The sequence below is a fragment of the Nannospalax galili genome, unplaced genomic scaffold (genome assembly GCF_000622305.1).
Source record: "Nannospalax galili isolate Female #2095 unplaced genomic scaffold, S.galili_v1.0 scaffold7, whole genome shotgun sequence".
Lineage (NCBI taxonomy): Eukaryota > Metazoa > Chordata > Mammalia > Rodentia > Spalacidae > Nannospalax > Nannospalax galili.
This window is the reverse complement of record NW_008359081.1, coordinates 6,262,824-6,284,946: the sequence shown is the minus strand read 5'-3', so window position 1 is coordinate 6,284,946 and position 22,123 is coordinate 6,262,824. Positions and strand designations below refer to the sequence as shown.

General features: G+C 35.7%; 1 protein-coding gene and 1 pseudogene across 1 annotated transcript in view; one reads left to right on the top strand and one right to left on the bottom strand.

The window, feature by feature from the left end:
* Window positions 1-22,123, bottom strand: part of Il1rapl1 (interleukin 1 receptor accessory protein like 1) — a 1,446,478-nt gene that overhangs the window by 1,254,683 nt on the left and 169,672 nt on the right. The gene's annotated exons all lie outside the window — the stretch shown is intronic.
* LOC103725421 lies at window positions 1,253-20,596 on the top strand (annotated as a pseudogene).

The following is a 22,123-nucleotide window of genomic DNA, read 5'->3' as shown; positions in this document are numbered from 1 at the left end:
AGTATTATGTAAAGCATGTATAATCATATACAGTTAGCAGTAAACACTCGTGCTTTAATTGGCCTGAATTACCATTTATTGTTATAAGCCACAGGACTACGTGATAAATATAATCTTAACTGAATTAACTATGTGTAATAATTCAAAGCTTAAATTTTGGGGAAGTACTAGAGAAAATGAAATATTTCATACACTACCAAAAATTTCCAAGAAATTCAATACAACTCATACTTATTTGGTGACAGGAGAAAATCCAGTAAATGACTGAAACCTACCATCTACAATGGAAAGTGTACTTGTGCACAAGAATAGGGAGCATCAATAAAAACAGCACACAGTTTCCATCTGGCACATTTCTAATTCATCGTTCTTATACCTTTGGTATTTATCATGTCCTCCACTGTAACTCAGCTTCAAATGCTCACGCCAAATAAATTTAGGGAGTTCTGGAATCAGTAGATTCGATGAAGCACATGAGAAAGTCAGGGAAGTAAAATAAATGCATCCCATAATCATTCTTGTTAGCAGAGTCCAATATTGTAGCTGAATGGATTTTCCCTCCTTTGTCATTTATTCCTACCAATATGTTTAATAAATAGTGTAATAAACCTGAGTTTTATCATATTTCTGTATACTAAGTATTTAGTACATTGAAATATCCCTGCAAGATTTAAGAAAAGGTTTCTTTATGCTACTTTGATATCCAGTATATGATCATAATTGCATGTTGAAAAAACAAACAAACAAACAAACAAACAAAAACCACTTTCTTTTTTCCAGTAAGGCTTTTGAGATCAGAATCTTCAGAAAAGACAACCACAATGTTTCTCACTTCTGGCTCCACATTGAGAGCATTTAGGATCTTTCTAAGAGACTAATATTCCAAATGATGCTAAATCTTTTCTGGTCCATGCAGCACCCTTCAAAGTCAAGTTCCAAGAACAGAGCTTCTCACAGTTCTCTCTAGCAGCTTTTTTCAATCACGGTGGTAGTAACATTTTGCCATTCATAATTCTTTGTTGTGGGGAGCTGTCTTGCACTTTGTAGAATGTTTACAAGCATCTATGGCCTCTACCCATTAGATGTTGGCAGTGCCTACAACCAGTTCTCAGAAGTAAACGTGCCTTCAAATGTCGCCAAATGGTCTGTGGCATGGCTGGTCTCCCCAGACAACAAGTGTAGTCACTACTAAGAATAATTTGCCTTATTAAGCACAAAGAAAATTAGTTCTGAGAGCATGGGAAAAGCAAAAATGGTCAGCTTTATAAAATATGCTAATAGTCACTTGGAGTTACTTAGTAAGAACATAACAATTGAAGCTGCCAGGTAATGCCATTTGAGCATTTATACTATGTGCCAGTGGGTCAATAGAATCCTCTTTTGCAAGAAAAATAAATTAATGAAAAATAAACAATTTTATGTTTCTTTCAAAGTAATCATTAAAACTAGGAGTGAAATAATCTTACTAGTCAATATAATAGCTTTCAGGTATGTCACATCTTCACCCCTGAATTACTATATATCATATCTTACGTAGCAAAGGGGATTCTGTAAATATGGTTCTGGTAAGGATTTTGAGTGTTGGGAATTATCCTTGCATACAGTGGGGCCCAATGTAATTACAAGGGTCCTTTAAAGGATGATGAGACTGCCAAAATCAACAGAAAGGCTACATGATGATGGAAGTAGTTATTAGAATGACAAAGCCATGGGTCAAGGGTTCACACCAACTACAAGGCGCTAAGAGTTATCCCCCAGAAGGTCCAGAAGAACTAGCCCAGTCCACACCCTGAATTTAGCCCCAAAAATTTCATTTCATATTTCTGAAATTCAGAGCTATAAAAGCATGACTTTATGTCATTTAGTAATCCCAATTTTGTGATGATTTATTAAAGTAGTAGCAGAATGTAGTATATCTCAGAAGTTGGAAGCCTAATAAGAATCGTTTCTTTCAGTAATACCTAAAAATAATTGTGGTATTTTATATGGCATTGTACTGAATATTGCACATTCTGTTTACAATGCTTGCTAATATTACAAACTTTCTGTTTTTATTGAGTATTTATGAAGTACTAGGCAGATATCTAAATATTTTACATAAATTATGTTAATTCTTGCTAATTATCAATCAGATGCTTGTAATTTTTGTCTATATAGAATCTTACTTAAAATAATATAACAAAAATTAGATTCTGCTTTCTACTGACAAAATATTAGTCAATTATTAACAAAGCAGGCAGTTCTGAGATTTTGACACATACAAATGTACATACAAACACAAATAAGGACAAGAACAATCCTTATATAGTGAGCCATCAGCAGATAATATTAAAGTCTCTGAAAAGTGTGTGCTTACAAAGGCTGTACAGGAACTGGTTGAAATTCTTTCTATGTGATATTTATGTGGTTTTCATCTAGATATTGGCCATAGTCACTCAGCTCAAAGATTTTGAGTATGTGAGGTTTTGGCTTTTTTATCGTACTACCTGCACTGTCTCCTCAAAGAGATAGAAATTACGTTATGCCTGTTTCATCTGGTTGCTTTCTAACTTGCTAGATGTTGGAAAGCAGTTTTCCTTGCTTGAAGTTCTTCTAAGAATTGAAACTAGCCAAGCATGGTGGCACACGCCTTTAATCCCAGCACTTGGGAGGCAGAGGCAGGTGGAGCTTTGTGAGTTTGAGGCCAGCCTGGTCTACATAGTGAGTTTCAGGACAGCTGCGGCTACAGAGAGACCCTGTCTCAAAAAGACAAAAAAAAAAAGGAATTGAAACTAAGATTGACTGCTCTTCTTACCAACGTATCTCGAAATACTATATATCAGTTACTATCGAGTATATCTCAATTACTATGAACTACTTCCAGTAGTTCAGAATATTAGAGATAAATCACCTTTTGATAGCCACTACATTCCAGAATCTAATTTGGTGGTCTGTATATCACCTTGATTTTTGAGGTTTTAAATAAAGTATTATTTCTTTATATATTTTTCATTGATTTCTTTTTGTGTATTCCATACAGAACATCTCAAAGTATCTTAATCATTTTTATACCCAGTGCCCACTGGCACCCTCCCATAGCACCCCACCCCTGGAGCCCATATACTCAGTCATCCATGTTAAGGCCCACTGGGTTGTTAGTGTCCTCACCCGTACCCCCGTCTTGCAAGTCCTTCCACTGAATCTAGTCATCCTGTCTAGAGTCCCTTGTTTTAGGAAGATCAGCTCTTTGTTATCTAGCAGCAATCAGTTGCCAACATTCGTGAAATATAATTTCATTGGCCAATGTACATATTGTCCTTGATATTGGGGTACTAATGGTATAAAAAATACATAGTTATATGCTTCTTAATTTAAGCTTATGTTCTCAAAGAAATGCAAAACAACAAGTAATCAGTACACTTAGTTTGGTGACATATTGTGAAGTTTGTGACAGGATATAAATGTTACTGTTTTAATTTCTCCAAGAGTAAAGTTACCTTAACTTTGGAATTAAATTGTGTGAAGGTGGAGGAAAATTACAAGAAGCAGAAACTATGCCAAGGCCATGAAACCAAAACATGCTTAAGCCAGTTTATGTAGGGGATCGTTTACTTAAGGAAGGAGCTTCTATTCTAGTAGGAAATCATTATAGGTCTAGCTGTGCCACTCAAAAAGATATGTTGAGGGGCTAGGGAGACTGCGCAGTGGTTAAGAGCAATGACAGCCTTTGCAAAGGGTCCAGGTTTGGTTTTGGCACCCACATGGCAGCTAACAATGTTCTGTAACTTCAGGTCCAGGAGATTCATTAAACTCCCCTGGCCTCCTCCGGTACTGCAGGAACATGGTGCACTTACATACATACAGGCAAATCGTGCATTCACATAAGATTTTAAAAAGTAATAAAGTTATGTTGACGTCCTAGTCTCGAGATTCTACTCATACAGACTTTTTCAAAAATAGGATTTCAGAATTAATTTGACTAAGGTCATAGCATGTCAGGGTGCATTGTAAATCCAATTGCTAGCATTCTGAGAAGAGAGACACACAGTCACAGAAAGAAAAGCCAAGTTCCAAGGGAGGTGGACATGAGTATCACAGCTATATGCCAAGGAAGCCAAGAATTACTAATGACAGCTTGGAGCGAAGACGAGATAAATTAAGCTCAGTTCTTAGAGACTTTTGGAATGCATGACCTTGCCAATACCTTATTTCTAATGTGATTGAATATTCCTAATGAGATTGGATATTTCTAACATGATTGAATATTTCTAATGCTATTAAGCTGTAGCCCCAGCTGACCAGTATGGAGACCAGGCTGGCCTCCATCTCAGAAAGATCTGCTCACCTCTACCTCCCAAGTAAGTGCTGGGATTAAACGTATGTGCCCGGATTTGATTGAATATTTTTAATGTGATTAAGTAAAATTCTATTTAAGCTACCTAGTTTGTTATGGAAGCTCTAGGAAACGAATTCAAGCAGATACATATTTTCTTAATGTTTGCCTTCACCGCTATATGGATAATGAATGCTAATGGGACGGAAAAGTGGATCATAGTAAAATGTGTGCCTAATGAAGGAACACAGTCAAGAATTGCAACTAGTTCATTCTACACATTCAACAAAGTAACGATCTAAAGTCATCAAAGCTGGTTACAGCTTTGAGATAACAGTAATTGCATTTGCTAAAATAATGGGCACGAGCAATGACTAAAGAAATCAAAGATCTTTCCCAGGTATGGCCAGAGAACATAAATGTGCTGTGCTGCCATTAACTGAGACAGAAAATACTAGATGAGTTGTTATAAAAACATGTTATGTTTTGAACAATCTAAGATTCTTTCATAATGGACAAAGTAACTAGATATACAGGTTGAGCTTTACTTATTCAAAAGTCTAAAATTCAAAATGCTCTAAATTTTGAAATTTTAATAAGGATATGATTCTGGAAATGGAAAAGTTTACTTCTGATCTCATATGACAAGGGACATTCAAAACATATATACACCAAAGACACTGTAGAAAATTGCTTTTGGAGTGTGCATATAGACATATATGAAAAAGAATTGCTTTTCTGTTTAGAGAATGGTGTTATCACGTAGATATGCCATTATATATATGCCAATATTCAAAATCCATAAATATTCCTAACTGGTAAACCCTCAACCTATATTTGCCTGATAGGATTCTAACAATAAGTACTGTCTATTCATGGTCTTATGTAAGCCTGTTTTTAATTGTGAAACTGACTTCATATCTCATTAATAAGCAAGAGTTCTCAGATATCATTTCTGAGTGTAAGTGACAAAACACTTCTATCTTGTTCATACTTTCCTGCTTACACTCTTTAATGAAGCCAGCTGCCATACTTAAATGTACATTGTGGGAAAGTCCATGTGGCAAAATATATAACTGGCTTCTAGCCAATAGCAAACAAAAAGCTCATTACAATAACTGAATTGTGCCAATAAACATTAAGTGTACTAGAAAGATATTACTCCAGTCAAAATTTGAGAAGACTGTTGCCCCAAGCAGTATTGTAACTTTGAGAGACCATGAGTCAGATGAACCAGCTAATCTAGTCTTGAATTTCTGCCACGTAGAAGCTGTGAGAAAATAAATTTTGTTTTCAGATAGTGCAGTTTTTATTTTTATGCACCAATAGACAGACAATATAGACTAGAAGGAAGTGAAAGCTTCTGGGGTAGAGACATGCATTTTATTAAAAGTCAAGGATGAATATTTTATCTATGGAGGCAAGAAATAGGTGTGGGCTCAGAGTTGAGGTCTGAAAATCCAATACAATGCAGCTATTGTGGTTTGAATGTGACTGTCCCCCATAGGCTCATGTGTTTGAGCCCTTAATGTCCAGCTGGTGGTGCTATTTAAGAAGGCTGTGGAATCATTAAATAAATCCTTCCTTCTTTAAATTACATTTGTCAGGTATTTTATCACAGCAAAGAAAGAAGCAACTAACACAAAGGTCAACTAGACTAAAAGAAAAAGAAAAAGAAAAAAACAAACACAGGAAGCAAAGTAGAAAGTAAGAAAATCAGAGAAAACCCTTTTGATATGGATATTGTGATAAATGGGATCAAATTACAGGAACAGCCAGATGAGAATGAGGGCATGCTCATTAGGTTTGGTAGTATAGCATTCATTGCATTAGCATTTTGCAAACCATGACCATGCTATTGGTTTTGGCTAAGGAGACAGTGAAAAGTAAGAAGGCAAAGATAACAAACAGCTCTAGAATGTGATTTTTTGTGACATCAACTTGTGCATTAATAAAGGAGACAATTTCCTAAATATGTGAGAATAGCTCTATTTGTATATTCATGAGAATGATCTAAGACAACTGAAAGACAACAATGTTAGAATTGCTTTTAAATCACAGTTTATTTCAATGGAAGGAAAAATAAATGATGAATTTAATGATATGTGTGCACACATACTCCATTCCAATGCATTGTTTTAAAACAAACATCAAATGCAGGAACAAAGTAAGCTCGGTGTGTCACAGCTGAGTGTGAAGGGTGTGGAAACATAATGGGAAGTTTAAATATATAAAAAGATAGGCAAAACAATATCTCATAGTGTAATAAAGGGAATGTCTCAGAGAAGTACAACTGTGTGACACTACGTAGTTAACACTGAGGATATGTGATCACAATGATAAAATAAGAAAGGTTAATGATTTATTTTGGCAGGGCTCAACAACTGGAACAAAAGTGCGGAGAAGGTGAATACTTGAATGAATTTCTGCTGAGCTTTTAGTCAGTGAGTACAGTCGAAAAACAGAATCTCAAGTTTCAAAGTTCAATAGTTTAACATACTGTGTTGGTGGATAATGGAACTACATCAATAAATTTTCATATATAAGTGTGTGTGTGTGTGTGTGTGTGTGTGTGAGAGAGAGAGAGAGAGAGAGAGTAAGGAACTGTTTCTGGAATGGACATTGCACAATATTAAGATATACATATTATAAAGAATAAATTTTGTAATATCCATTCTGGAAACATTTTTCCCTGATAGCATAGACTACCAGTATCATGCAGTATGTATTGAAAGGTAACATGGTCTAACAGTGCTATAGAACAGTATCATGATAATGGTTAAGAATCAGACACACATAAAGTGACAGTTTGAAAAGATTCATGTCCTCCGAGCTTCTTTGTAGTTAAACTCCTTGAATAACTTATCCAGTGTTTACACCTAAGAGTAATGCTTTCAGACATGGTGGAGTCTAAACGCCCTCACATTCCCTGGGTGGAACCTGTCATCTAGTCCCCCTATGGTTAATTCAATGCAAGCTATGAGTTGAACACTACGATTTGGCAGGATTTACAACTTGTTCTTGGGGAAATGCGAAAAATGTAAAACTCCAGCAGATATTACTGCAGTCACACCAGCAAAACCCCTAGTTTTTTTAAAATCTTTGATTTTCAAAGAAATTGAATTTAAAAATTGCTAATCAGCAACATCATGATGAAGAGATTCATGTCATCAGCTACTTATTAGACAACTTATGTACCTGAAATGTTTATGATGTATAGTGATAAAGATCCACATTCACATAGTCATGTAAGTAAGAAAATCTCACTTTGACTTTTGAGGATTTTTAAAGCCCTCTTCCACAATGGTTCTTGAGCCATGGCTGGATGAGGTTCCATATAGGCGTCCTATCAGTCTCTTACTCTTTAAAACTTGGCCAGGTGTGGTCATCTGTGTGCATCACATTCTGTTGTATAAGGAAGCTTTACTGATGTGGGGTGCATCAGTTCACTCTCTACCCCTTATTCAGCTATGTGCCATGAACCTTAGTTGTAGAGGTTCAACCGTAAATGCGTCACCTAGTACTGGGCATCTCTCAGACGTATGCTCTCTGTGTCTGACCAGATGTGCAATTCTGCTGTAACCTCCATCTATTGTAAAGAGAAACTTCTTTGATGAGTGCTGTACAGTATACTTGTCTGCAAATATAAGGACCAATATTGATTATTTAGCATATAGTAAGAAGTTTAATTTGCCTTAAGATATGAAAGAGATAGGGTTTTCTCTAGGATCTGTGTCCTCTCCTGCTAGGTGTATTTGGCTTGAGTTTACAGTGCCACCTATGCGTTCCCTCCCATTGAGAGGGCTTTAAGTTCGATTAGATAGTTGTTGATAGCCCCCCAGATAACAGTGCCAACACTACTCCAATAGAGGTATTTTGCCATGTTGATCGTTATGGTTAGGCTTTCAGACTGGGTTGGACCATCAAATGCCACTCTCCCTTGGCACTCTGAATATCATCATCTAGTGCCATGATAGCCAAAGTTCACTTGGAAAGCTTCCAGGTCAATTCCTGCTCCATTGTTTCAAGTCCTGCACCTTATGTCCTGTCCTCAATAGTGGGGTCTTATCTACTAGTTCTGGGAGATAACTAAGATGTTTGGCAATATCCTGTGTTTCTGATTCGCTGTAGAGAAGAAAGTCCTTTCAATACATAACTGTTAGTAATGGTGGGGGAAAAAAACTATTTTCTCAGCTAGTAATTAATATATTTTATACTAATTCTTCATAAAAGCTAAACTATATACCTAGTAATTTTCAATCCTTTATATGTTTAATGGTATTATCAGCTGGGCAATATTGTATTTGATTACTGGAAAATAGGATATATATCACTGCTTTTAAATCTCATTTCCATCTGTATTTTAAATACATATCTTTATATTTACAGGCAAGTATACGTCTCACCACTCATCAAAGAAGCTTCTTTTTGCACAGATGGAGACTACTACAAAGTTCCACAACTGGTCAAACGCAGAGAACAAAAAAAGCGTCTGTGAAATTCCCAGTCCTAAGTGACATGTATACAACACAACCTCTATATCGAAGATTCAGGGAACACAGCAGAACAGGGAGCAGAAAGAATATTAGTGCATCTGTCAACACACTAGGGAAGCTTCCTCATGAAACAGATGGTGATTAATCCAGAAAGCCACAACTGGCCAATGAGCAGAGAGGAAGAGACTGTGGAGTGTTTGTTCCTTGGTAGCACACCTATATCAAACCTCTGGAGGGGAGGATAGATGGTAAGAGCCATGGGTGCTTGACGATCACAAGGAAACAGTTTTCCAGGCAGCTTGGAAGTTGCTCATATGGACTTACATCCACGGTGACAGGTTGCACAAGACCCATGCAAACCCGAATCAGACAAAAACCCAGCCTATAAGTGGGAAAATGGGTAAGAAACCCCAACCTTAACATACATGACAAAATGTGTGAAATCTGATGAGGGAGCTATGTGGTGGATGCAAACGGGGAGGGTTTCTATATATGATCAAAATGTGTCGTACGAAATTTCAAAAAAAATTCAATTTAAAAATCTTATCCAATAGGAAATAAAACTTTCCTTCACAACATCGAATCTGGGTGGGAATGTTCAGAAGTGTCCTTGGACAGCAGTACCTGAGATCGTTCTGTTACATCGGCTTTCCCTTTGTTCCTAATAGTTCCTCTAAAGAGGATGCCAGGTTTGGAAGAATTTCAAATCTTCTACACTGTGTTATAGGCGCTGTTGCTCCTTTCCAGTCTTTTTTGCTCTTGCCACTTCACATAAAAAAATTTAATTCATGGTGACTGACACTCCCACTGAAATTTGTCTGTAAGTAATATATTCTAGCATGCACATGTTCACTTCTATTTTCTCACTTCGATTTTCTCCTCTAAACACATTGCTTATTAGAAATATGCTGGGTTGACAATTTTCCTGCCAAAAGCTGAGGATTCTAATTAAATAACTCACAGAAAATCAGTCATAGCAAAAAAGCTAAATTACAAGAGCTTGAGAATGCAATCATTTCCAGGTGAGGAAGCAAGGTGGAGATGGCATAAACTTCTGTTGACCTTTGGAAAAGACAGAGTGGAATAATGAAAAGCTGTCTGCCCTATGTGATCAAAGTCCTGAGCTTCAATCCCAGATATTTTACTTCAGGGAAATAAGTTCATATCCAGAAACAGATTTTCTTCACAAGAGTGAGAAACATAATAACAGTCCTGCCTATCTCAAAACACTATGTAATGTAAAATATTATCTTTATTTCTTCTATGTGCATCATGCATTCCTTGTGTGGCATACTAACTCAGGATGTTGACCAGAAAAGAATATGTTCTAGGTTCGCTATTTCTCTGCATACTCTAACTGATACTTTCTAGCAATCTATTTATAAAATATTCTGACTTGACCTCCTAGTGTAAGCAGAGAAAGTGAGGATAAATAATTCGTAAACTGTTAAATTCTCAAAACATGAAGGTATACCAGTTTCCCATAACGTATAAACCTAATGGATCACTTCAAAATTATTTAGCCGTCCGTAATTCATAGTGTTTGTCTTGTTTAAAATAATTTATCTGAGGCCGAGAAGATGACTCAATAAAGTATTTAGCATTCACATGTGAGGACAAGTGTTCAGTTTCCCAGAACTCACATAAAGGTGGGTAGGCATTGACGCCACCTGTAATCTCAATCTTGCGGGAGAAAGACAGATCTCCTGGGCAAGCATCCTAGCTAAACTCTCTGGAATTGGCAAGAGATCATTGCCTAATAAATAAAACAGAGAGCAACTGAGTAAGGTATTGCTATCAACTTTGAATCTCCACACACATGTGCATATACATGCGCATATATATATAATCACCTGTATGTTGAACATAGAATAATGGTTACCAGTATCTGGAAAAAGATTGAGGAAGGGATGGAGAAGTTGGAAAACCCATACAAAATTACAATGAGCAGGGCGTGGTGGCGCATGCCTTTAATCCCAGCACTAGGGAGGCAGACGCAGGCAGATCTTTGTGAGTTCGAAGCCAGCATGGTCTACATAGTGAGTTCCAGTACAGCTGGGGCTACAAGGAAACCCTGTCTCAAAAAGTCAAAAAAAATTACAATAAGATAGGCTGAGTACATTCTAGTGTTCTATAGCACAGTAAGCTGAAAAAACTTAATAGTCATTTGTTGCATATTTCAAAATAGGCAAAAGGAAGAGCTTGAATGTTAACAATTGAAAGAAATAATAAATGCTTTAGCTAAAACATATGTTAATTACCCTGATTTGAAACTTACACATTCTATACATATATCCAACATATAATATTATACACCTAATTGACATTAGGTATTACTTAAATTTCTTTTTAAAACTACCTCTTCCTATCTAAATGCTGATTATTAGATTTATACAGCAATTGCATGTCAAAATATGTAAGGCCATGTTATGCTACTTAGAGCTAGATAACACAGACAGTGCTTCCTTGAGTATTTTCATACATGTACAAGAGGTGGCATTTAAAATTCATTATACATATTGGAAGGATATAACATCAAAATAAGATCAATTGTCACTATTTATTTGTATTCAGTAACAAAACTGTCTACATAAACAGCACATTCTTCCAAATTGTCTGGGTGAAACTCTGCAATTTCAATTAAACTAGCTGATCAACACAGAGCCAGAGGCTGATGGCTTTGAGGGTTCTTCTATTACACAGGCCTCCTTTAAAACTCTGCTTAATTTGGTGGCTGTAATTTTGTATATATCTTACTTACAGATTGGAGCCAAAATTGTGTAAGCTTTAAAAGCAATATAAACTACATCCTCCCCAGCTCGCCATATGCACATAAGTGAGTCACTATCATACTTTTTCTCAAGTTGACTAAACATTTTCACTCTTCCAGGGATCCCAAAACATTGAGATTACAAGGCAATAACAAAGTTTTCTTCAACACTGGGTAAAGACAGTTCTGATATGAGGGTTATCAGGTTGGTAATTTACAGCACAGAATTCTGGAATGAAATAATGCTGCATGCGGTAACAGGAAGAACAATAATTAATTCTTAACTGTAGGCTCTTATCATTCAGAGTAGACAGTAAGATCTCTCTGAAGTTACTTACCATCTACAGGCCAAAGTAAAGAAATGGTTGGGCAAAGTTATCATTTCAAATTATTCTTGGAATATTTAAAATAATACAATCTAGTAATATTCTTCAGTCATTTTTATTCATTTTCATATTGTAACAAACTGATGCAAAGAAAGTAAAGAAATTTCTTCTTTATACCTTCCTATACTCAGGACCGCAAACTGAGAAATTTTTGTTCAAATGATAGCTTTGTTTGTTTGTTTGTTTTAGTTTACTAACTTGAAGCTCAATAGTACATATTGCATTACATGATTCTGATACTTTATCAAAGGAGTGGCCAAATAGTATATTATGTATCCCATTAATTTTGGAGACAAGTGAAAATTTTCACATGTAATATATGTGCCATTTGATATACCAAAGAATTATTAAAAATCAGTCCTTTGAGATATGGATCATCAGTTCTCTGTCTTCCATGTGCACATGTGATTGCTGTTCTCTTGAGCATGAGATACTGCTTTGGCTCATCTTAGCAGAAGAAAGCAACACAAGTTCTGCTTTTTCTAGTCATGGCACTCTAGAATATCTTTCTTTGTCTTTTAACACTTCTTAGGGCCAACAATTCAATTTTAAGGATCTAACCAACATAAAAATATAAAACTCTTGTGATAAAAAGGAGCTGCTATATTTATATTGCAATTTATGTAAAAGAAAGCCAATTCAGTAGGTTAATTCTTTCTTGAAAACAATGTCATACTGATTATACATTTCAATGAATTGGGGATTTGAAGTACAGGAAACAGTCACAGAATTTGATTATAGTATAACAGCAAAATTGGCACTTTAGCATTGAAAGGAGTACATAAAACAATGATTAGTTTTTCTATATCTTTTCTGACAAACGATTTTAATTTAATGTTGAATTAGTGTGAGCAGTATTTTCTTCCCACAGTTTTTGGAATTCTTATACTGTTTATGGCTAGGAAGTGCCGAGAGGAGCACACAGTACCAATTTTCAGTGTCATTATTGTACTCAGAAAGAACCAGTTCTAAAATAACTGCTATACAAGCAGCAGATGTGTTTGTGGATCAACATATTGACTTTTAGATAATACAAAGTAAAGATTAAAGTGCATAAAATCAATGAAGTCAAGATGATGGAAATCAGAATTTTGTAGAACTAGATCTGTAGTTAGAATTCCAAATAAACTGTTTCATTTTGCACAACATGAAGCCATTGGTGGTAAATGAAAATCATTTGCATATTACATGTTCAATGCATAGGACAATTAAGAAATCAGAGCTCACATAAATATGATCACTGAGAATACAAGAGAATCATTAGACCGTATTATGAATGCCTATGTAACATATATGTATAGCCTTGTATGATACTAGTAATGGTCAATATTCATCATTTAATTCAAAAAGTTTCTCTAAATGTAAATCATAAGAATTCTAAAATAGCTTATAATTCATAATCATTTGTTAAACTTTCTGCCGTGTATTTTAGATTATCTCTTAGTTGTAAAGAATTAAAAGACACCCTGTGTTAGTTTTATATATGTTTCTACATTCTGAGATCTAAATTCTTTCCATTATTCTAAATTCTTCCATTATTTTATAGTTATCTATGAGGGAAAATTAAATTCAATGTAAATGCATTATATGATTACATAATTATTAAGTTATTATTTACTTTCTAAGTTGAATATCTCTAAAAGTCATTGCAAAAAAAAGAGTCTGCTTGGACTCCTGCTTACAGGATATTTTATGACAAAAATGTTATAAATGCTGCATACTTGATTAGATAGTATCATTGGCACTGGTATAAAACCAAGAATGTGTAACTTTCAGCTATTTAACTTGTGATTTATTGTAAAGGAGCTCTCAGTAGTTATAGAATTAATCTTTTAAAAAATATGGAAGGAGGGCTGGAGAGATGGCTCAGCGGTAAAGAGCACTTGATGTTCTTGCAGAAGACCTTGCCACAGTTCACTGGACCCACATGGGAGCTAACAATCATCCTTAACTCCAGTTGCGGGGGACCTGACGCCCTCTACTGTCCTCTGTGGACATTTCATGCACAGGTGGACTTACATGCAGGCAAAACATGCAGGCACGTAAAAATTAAATAAACCAAAAAAAAAAGTCTTAATTATGTTTGGTATGTGTGTACATGTGAATGTGGGGACGTGTGGACATAGGAGACTAGGAAGGATTTTGGGCATCCTTTCATCACCATTCACTATACCATCTTGCGATAAGGCCTCTCCCTGAACCAGAAGCTCACCATTTCAGGTAGACTGGCTGCCCCAGCAAGTTCTTGAGATTTAACTGCCTCTGCATCCCAATGCTGGGGTTACAAACATGTGTAGCCACCCAGTTTCTTTCATATGTAAGTTCTAGAGTCCTCATGGTTGCACAACATGCACGATCACCCACGGAACCATCTCCCCAACTCTAACAAAATTAAGTTTGAGGACATTTGATCACTAATTTTCTAGAAATAATGAGTATTCAGGTTACACAGACATCCAGATCCTTGAACTTTGTCTATTTCCAAATGACCTTTCTCTTTAAATTCCTCTTTAGACAATTACTTCTGGAAACCATAGCTCTCTCTTGCTACTCATCACAAAAAAAAAGTGGGACTCATTTTTTCCTTGCTCCATCAGGGGGTTAATTTAAGAAATAATCACAGAGTCATAGATCATTAAGATTTTAATTAGGATAAATTTTAGGTATATTTTTCCTACTAGGTAGACACATGGTACATTTTAGTCATGAGATCCTCCCATGAAAAGAATTATGCAGAGACATTCTTGAAGGAGAAAAATTTACCTACTGATCACCTTCTGGTTTTTTTAACACATTTAGTCACTCTAAGTCCATTTTCCTCTAGTATACTCCAGAAGAAGCCTCGAAGAGAAGTGGAAAACAAGTGCATATGCTGTTTAAATGATATTCTAGGAAATCCTGTAGATATCTTAGTTCTCAGACTGTCAACTCTGACCTGTTGCCTTTTTCATTAGACTCACTAGTGAACAATATAATTTTACATTTTAAATAATTTCATTACACCTACGTGTTTCTTGTGCGAGGTGGGTGGTGTGTCATGGTGCACATATGGAGATAGAAAACAGCTTTCATTAGTTGGTTCCTTCCTTCTACATGAGGGTCCCAGGGATCAAACTAGATCATCAGGATTGAAACAAGTATGTTTACCCACTAAGTCATCTCATAATTCTAGTTTGCATATTTTAAAATATCTGATTTATTATTTTCTTTATTTTATGTGTATGGGTGTATTGCCTACATGTATTTAAGTTTACCCATGTTGTGCAATGTCTGCAGAGGTCAGAATAGGGCATTGAATTCCCCTGAAACTAGAAGTATTGCTGGTTGTTAGTTACCATGTGGATACTGAGAATCAAAACTGTGTCCTCTGCAAGGAACAGCCAGAGCTTGTACATTTTAAAATAATTATCGATAAATAGAATATTTCTTGATACTTGAAAGTATGTGAACCCAAACAACATTTTGGCCCCTTGATATTATATTTTCTGCTCTAAGTAAGGAGTTATCAGAGAAAGCACAAATCAAGAAAATGCCGTGTTCAATGGCTACAGGGCGAAAACAACTAAAGATTTTTCAATATATTTGTATATCTGAAACTGTAAAGGTCTTATGAAAGCAGTACAATTTTTAACACTGTGCATTGAAGGGTTAATTTAATTATTGGGTATTTTGTGTCATTCCCTAAATGCCTGCATTTCAAACTAAGGAGCATGTGGCAATCAGGAAACTAGCTTATTTTTTTTTTATCTGAGTGTGTCTGTGTCTGTCTGTGTGTCTGTGTGTGCGCACATGTTCACCTACCTCTACTTTTTATGTGTGCTAAAGATTCCAGCTCTCTTAATGTTTGCAGAAAAAGAACTTCAGTCACTGTCATCTCACCAGCCTCACAACTATTTTTTAAACTCCACTACCTTTATAAAAAGAGTAAGAATGTGCTACTTCTGGTTTTCAGCTTAAGTTCAGATAAAGTTATTTACAACATAGTATTGAAATGTCTTTCTTTGAACAGCTACTATGATTGAGAAGTTGACAATTATTTGCCTCAGCAAAAGATCTTTTAAATTTTTTTTACTGATTCTTTGAGAATTTCATACAATGTGCTTTGCTCACATTCATACACTCTCCCTGCTCTCTACTTCCACTTATTATCCCTGACTTCATGTTTGCTATTATTATTTTTTAATTTATTGATTTTTATTTTACGTGTGAGTGTATTGCCTGCACATAGGTAGGTGCACCCATGCCGTGCAATGTCCACAGAGATCAGAAAGAGAGCATTGTCAGATACCCTGGAACTGGAGTTACAGATACTTGTCAGCTGCCATGTGGGTGCTGGGAACATAACCTGGGTCCTCTGCAAGAGCAGTCAGTGCTTTTAACCACTGAGCCATCTCTCCAGCACAGCTATTATTATTTTTAAGGATTATCAAGTCTAATTTGTATTCCCCCAAAGCTTTATAAGAAAACGTCTTTTGTGTGAATCCACAAACATATCAGAAATTAAATTAGCATAGATAATCTCTAGTTCTGATGAAACAATGGTGTCTCAAAGCAATGCAGAACAAATGCCCCAACCTTGTGAAAGTATTCCCCCCCTCTGTGAAAAAGAATGATTTTTCTCACTTGTTTGCAGATACACAAAAGTTACTTTAACTCTAAAAATACTATTTTTCACTCTCATTCTCAATAACCAAATTGAAATTTCAGTATTAAAACTTAGTAGTCCATTTTTCTCTTTATTCGGATAACACGAAATCTAGTAATTACTGGAGTGTGAGTTCAGTCATAAACTAAGTTCAAATCTACTAACAAATGGCATGATCTGCTTAAGTCCAGTGAATCTCAATATCCTCCTCAGTAAAATGGGAACAATAATGGATTTTTACGCATAAGAGTGGTGTAAAAACAAATAAGTAAACAGAAGTAGGTGAAATCTTTCTGAGCACTTGTTAAAGACTGATATGCTATGACTGGAATCTAATGTCTTCTATAATAAGCCATAGAAAGTTTTCCTAAAATTGTATGTCACTGAGTGAAATTTTCTGGATCAGGTCAGCAACAACAATCCCATGTCTCTTGCTTTTTACCAATTTATCTTATCTATTTTCTTTCCTTCAGGAAATGATTTCAAGGAAATGACCCAAATATCATTTTTTAAAATAACATTAAAGGCGAAAACCATGTGCTTCAGTGTGTGGCAAAGTCCTCATTCAATACTATACTCTCCCATCTTAAGTGTATTGTTCCCAAGTATTCTAATTATAAAGAACATAACTTATACCCTATGCAGAATTTTTACAAATACTAAATCACCTTACCATCAAAAGACAATAAAAGTACACTAATTTACATAAATATTTTTCTAATATATTTGATATCTTCTGTGACTGATGCATCTCAGGTATTTTCACACAATTAACTTTCTAATCTGGATTAAGTTTTAGAAAAAATATGAAGTAGTCAAATTTGACTTTGAAAATTGTTATTCTGAATTATTGAATTTTTTAGCACACTGGAGGTTTCTTGGTGAAAATAATCTAAGTTTATACCAATTAATAGATCTTTTCTAGGAATTTTTAGAAATCTATCCTATCATAACATAATAAATGACTGGTATATTTCTGAGAATTAGGTGTCTTAAAAAAATAACAAATTAGCTTTGCTTTTATCTTGGTCTAGGCTTCCGATTTAGACAAAATTAGCAATTTATTTTCCATTTATTTATAGAAATTGAGTTGTGATTTACTGGCAGTCTTGATGTTATTTCATTAAAAAGGAAGCATGAGTGACTAACTCGATATTTGTTGATTAAATTAACTAGTTCTCTCTATGTTCACTAGATATTTCCCATTAATTTCAGAGAACTTTAACCCAGAAAAGACAAGAATGTAATAAAATGTGCTTGCTCATATCCTCTTCTTGTAGGTTAAGATGGGAAAAGTATTTGTAATATTACTATTAATTTAGCAATGAACAGAGTTGCACTTTACTTGGAAATAGTATTAGGAGTTGGTGACGGAACCAAAATTTGGCCAAAATACAGGCATATTTAAAATCAGCCTCAAGAAAAATTTAAATCATAACATATAAATACAGTATACTGAATGGTTAAGACATAATTACTGTGTATATTGTGTAGTGTGTGTGTGCGTATGCATGTGTATGTGTGCACGCACATACACACACACACACACACACATTTGTACATTTAAATGACTGTGTCCAGAAGTGATTTTAATAATTTTGCATAGTGATGATCAATGAGTAGTAAGATATTTTTCTCTTCCTCTTTATACGAATCCACTTTTAAATGCTACTTGGGCTTTTGTATTTCTTTCTTTTAAAAAAAATTATTGAGCTTTTGTACATTTCATACAACAGTTCTTAATCAAATTTAGACCTCATTCCCTATCTATGTCCCCCCACACACTGGACCTCACATATTCTGTCAAAAATATTTATTCCTATGCAGTTAAGCATTTGTACTCAGATATCCTACACTGCAAATTATTTCACTAGAGTCTAGTCAGCCTACCTAGATTTTGTAACTATGGCCTGCTCTCTCATCCAGTAGTAATCAGTCTCCAATAGTTCCCAGACTAGGGTCAGCCCCACCTCCATTTCCCTTGCTCCACTCTGGGCATTTGTCTGATTGAATTGGCAAGGATCCTGTGTTTGATGCCACCATTGCCACAAGTTCACACGTGCAAGCTTCCAGTGACCTGAAAGGCTCTGCTTCCCTACTTCTTGAACTAGCCCTGGCTCTTTACAGTCTGTCTCCCCTCCCCCCTTTCCAAAACGGTCTGTGAGCCGTGTGTGGGTGAGGTTTAATACAGGAGTCCTATCCAGGGACAAACACTCTGCAGTCACTTATTCTTTAAAACTTGGCATGCTGTATTTCTTTTGCTCTTTTCTTAATAGTTCTTTGTGTGGCCTGAAATTTATCTATTCAAACCCTTTTATCCCTGTTTGTGGAGGTTTGAATGAAAATGTCACCCTTAGGCTCCAAGTGTTTGGACATTTTGTCCCCAGATGATGGCGTTGTTTTGGGAGGTTTTAGAAGGTGTGGCTATCCTGGAGGAAGCACATCGCTTAGAGAGTTCTTAAGCCTTTCCAGATCTCTGGTCGCCCTCTGGTTTCCTGTGCCTGTGTGATGATGTGAGAGCTTAGCTTCTGCTGCTCCTGAACCAGCCACCTCCCGCCACCATGCCTCCCTGCCATGATGGACTGTAATTCCCCTGGAACCATAAGCTCAAATAAACTCTTCTTTTTTTTAATTGCTTGGGTCAGTGTTTCTATCAAAGCAACAGAAAAATGACTAATACACTTTTCAAATCTGTTTTGTCCACTACTAAAAATTTCATCATTTATTAAGAATATTCAATAATTTTGTGGCAATTATAATTCCAATACCCATTATTTTGCCTCTAAAGTTCATAAGATATCGATTTATATTCTTTCTGTGACTTCCAGCATTTAGAAAGTTCAGAGGTCAGATGTTGAAGGAGGGTTTACCTGACCTGCACAACATCCTAAGTTTGTTCAGCAGAATCACAAAATGGAAAAAAAAAATACATCTGTGGGGCTGAAGAGGTGGCTCAGTGGTTAAGAACACTGACTGTTCTTGTAGAAGACCAGGGTTCGAATTCCAGCACCTATGTGGCAGCTAACAACTGTCCATAACTCCAGTTCCAGGGGATCCCACAGCCTCTTCAGTCCTCTGCAGGCATTGCACAACACAGGTGCACCTACCTACATGCAGGCAATGCACTCATACACATAAAATAAAATAAAAAATAATAAAATAAAATATTAAAAAACTCTCCACAATTTAAAACTCTATGTTTTTTCTCCGAATATTGCTATGCTTGAACTCTTTACATTTGAATACTAATTTACCTAGAATTATTACCATAGATGCCAGACATAATAATTATCATTTATTGATATACTTTCATATCTATCTCTCCCCTGCGCAAGTATTAGTACTATTATTAGACTCATAAAGGAGGAAATAGATACTTAAATATCATCAAATTATAATGTATGAAAATCAGAAAAAGATACACTTCAAACTCTAGAACACGTGATCGAGCGTGCCTTTGTGACCCACCTAGTAACGCAGGTAACAGTCGCTCTCCACTGATCTCAAGAGGCAATCAAGATGGAACTTCAGAAACAGAACACACTGCTGCAGTCTGTGCCTTATACTAATGTCTGGAGTTTGAGTTCTGACCTGATTGGAAATTGAAATATGTCGACTACCGCAATCATCAAAATGATGTTACAATCAGAAAAGAGGCTTATGGACATAAAAATGTGATGGAAGAATTAAAGTGAATTATTGACGACTGAAATCACCAAGGAAGATGATGTTTTGTAGTTCCCTCCTTACAGAGTGGGCCAGCAAGAACTTGAAATCATCGTTGGAGATGAACACATTTCTTTCACATCAAAAATTGGTTCCTTTATTGATGTCTACCAGTCTAAGGATATGGAAGACTCTTAAGTATCTTATTTTGTTTAGGATCTGAAGTGTTTTATCTTCAGTCTTATTACATTACACTTCAAGATTAAGCCCATCTATAGTGGATATTGTTGTGGACATATATGGGGTGGGAGCAGTTTTTAGTTACCATACCTAGGAAATGTTTATGCATATTGGAGCAATTTTATAAAGAATAAATAGTGGTCTTTAATAAATGCTATATATTTGCACTTCATTAGATATAATCCAAATGTTTTTTTCCTGCTCACAAAATTACTGTTTTTAAGTTATGAAGATTTGCATCTTTCAGAACATATTAAAGTATGGTAAAAACAAAGAGGAGAGATATTTATATGACTTGTGAAATTTTATGTAAGTATTCATGTAGTCTAAGTGAATGTTCCTGTATTGTTTTCAAGACCCATTCATAAGTAGCGATAAAAGGTTGGTAAGACCTTGCTCTGAAAATAAAAACTGGTGGCATTTTGACATTTATCAGTGTTTGAAAAAATCCAAAATTCTATGTGTAAGACTTTCATTTGTTTGACAAGAAAATTTGCTTTCTTTTAAAAAGTATTTATTTACTAGTATTAGTGTATTATGATGCACCTGTGTTAGTTCAGGTGTGCACATGTCATGGCATGCTTGCAGAGGTCAGAAAAAAAAAGAAAACTTTTAGGAGTCATTTCTCTCCTGTGAGTTCTGGAGATTTAATTCTGATCGTCAGGCTGGGCAGCATGCACTTTTACCTGCTGAGATAATTTAACTGACTAAGACCAAAAATATTTCAACGGTGCCTGCTTCTTATTCACTTTTTTGCAACTTCAAGGTTTTTAGATAAATAATTTCATAAATGTCAAAGAGAAACTAGGAAACATTGTATGGAGTGAGGACACCCAGGTTCAAATAGACAAAAGCCAAATGTTCTATCTCATATGTGTGTCCTAGATTCAAATCTTTTGTTTTGTTCTTTAACTTGGAGTATATGTGGAACATAGGCAGAAAGAATCCATTTCTGGAGGGTGTATAGTAGAATATAGGTGAAAGGAAAGTAGAGAGAGGAAATGCCAGCAGTAGAAAGGGTCACGCAAGTTGTGGGGTGATGGGGGTGGGGAATCTAGGGGAATCTAGACTGTGTGTGAATAAGCTGCTTTGGAACATATAATCATGCCTCGCAAGTAAAAAAATGTGAGGGGATAGAAGAACACACGTGATATTAAAGAATGATGGGACAAGGATACAATGGCGCTAAAAGTTAAACTGGGAATAGGGGAATTAGGTAAAGGAGAGGAGGGGTAGAGGATAGGTTAACCAAAACTAAGAATACATGAAGAAGCCTAATGGAATCCCATTAGTTTGTAAGTTAATTGTAAATGTAAGTTTTAAAAAGGAGTTTGAACACAACTTTCCCACATTAGTGAACACTATCACTCCCAGAAGACATCAGCTGTTAAATGAAAAAAAAAATTCTCTGTTGAAGTCAAAGCTACCTCCCTATGAATACTGGTCAGGGAGGTCCCAGAGGCACCTAAAACAATACAGGCTATTGCTATTTCTCTTGGTTACCCACCATAAATAGATGGCAAGACCATGTTGCTGAAAACACTACAATCTTTGGCTAAAGGGCACAGAAAAAATCAATCTTGAACTGACCAAAACCTCGCCCTCCTG